Below are 1,747 nucleotides of genomic sequence, written 5' to 3'. Positions count from 1 at the left end.
ATGCCTAGGGAGAGAGAGAGAGACGCCTCCGCAAGCCTATTGGGGTCTTAGTCATGGTTATTGGGTTATGACCGTGCGGTATTTTCTTCTCCCATTACAACGCACGAGCTCTTTTGCTAGTGTATAACATAGACTTTTTGAAACATATATATATTTTTTGGATGCATACCAAAAATGTGAAATGTGTACGGGAAAAGTAGATATCAAAATATAAATTTGAAAAAACTATTAATCATGTATATGGAAAATTTTGAACATGTATAAAAAATGTTTTGGATGTACACAAAAATGTACAAGGTGTACAAATATAATATAATTTAAAAATAAGATGCACCAAAATATATACTTGAAAAATGTTAATAATGTATTTAAAAATGCTAAACATGTACTAAAAAATATTCTTCACGCCGACAAAAAATGGAAGATGTGTAAGAAAAAAGTAAATATGTGCTGAAAAGAAGAAAAGGAAAAAGGAAAAACATAGAAAACTAAACTAAGAAAGGAAGAAAACTGAAGAGAGAAAGAAAAAGAAAACAAGAAAACCGTAGAAATACCAATGCAAAAAAAAGAAACAAGAAAAAAAGGATAAAGCCAAGAAAGAATAAAAAAAAGGTAAACAAAGAAAATAAAGGAGGAAAGACCTTGAAACTGCAAAAAACGAAGAAAATAAGTGAAAAAGAAAAGAAAAGAAAAAATAACAGAGCGTAGTGAACTATCGCGACATGAACCAACTACAGTGGCACGAACAAGGTGCGCTAACGGGGCGGTCCATATGCAGGCATGCTTCAGGTGAGATGGATGCTATACTCGCTTTAAGCGAAGTATAGCATTCACTCTATATCTTGAGGCGGTTCCTATATTCCGGAAAAGACAATTTTGTGCGTTTGAAAACAATATGCACATTTTTGAATATGTTTGGAAAATAAAGGCAAAGGTTTAATAAAACCTTCGTGGATTTAAAAATTGTTCACATATTTAAAAGTACAAGAATGTAAATAAATATTTTAGGATTATTTTTTCGTGATTTTTGAAAGTATTTGATGGATTTTTATATGCACACTAAGTTCTTAAAAAATGTTCACAAAAGACGATAGGTACACGATTTGTTAGAAAACCTAGAGTTAGAAGGCCGCAAAAAAAACCCCCACCCGAAATGGACCAGTCCGTCGCAAGAGTGCAGGTGTGCAATTTGTATTACTAGTAAATGTACACGTGCAACGCATGTTAATATTTAGGCAATATATTAATTTTACACGGATATTAGGTATGCTATTATTTGTACGTTAATCCTGTGATTAGCACAATATTTGGTATGATATTAATTGCACGTTAAACACATTTAACGCTCGCGTCTAGATCGTTGGATTGACTTAGTTCGATGACCGAGATCAGTTGGATCTGCCCCTTTGGTTTTTTTATATTGGTGTAGATTTAGACACTATCTCTTCCTGACTAAGCTAATATGAAAGCAATGAACATTTATTGTTCCCTTTTTCATCCATAAGCATCTCTGTATGCCTCAATTGAACTCTACACGACTGCAACCCCCGCCTCCCTACTATTGTGGACAACTGCACGACAGGAGACATAGAGGACGACGACTATGCCAGGAGGTACACCAACCCGACGTTACATGCCCCTGCAGCTCTTGCTCTTGCCTTGGCCATGTACAATGTTGAGCCAAAACGATGATGCACCATCTTGTCCCCAGTACTCGAGATCCGACCATGGTACTAGACATGGATGT

The sequence above is a fragment of the Triticum aestivum genome, chromosome 2D, assembly GCF_018294505.1.
Source record: "Triticum aestivum cultivar Chinese Spring chromosome 2D, IWGSC CS RefSeq v2.1, whole genome shotgun sequence".
NCBI lineage: Eukaryota > Viridiplantae > Streptophyta > Magnoliopsida > Poales > Poaceae > Triticum > Triticum aestivum.
The sequence above is the reverse complement of the archived record's forward strand: the minus strand, read 5'-3'. Positions refer to the sequence as shown.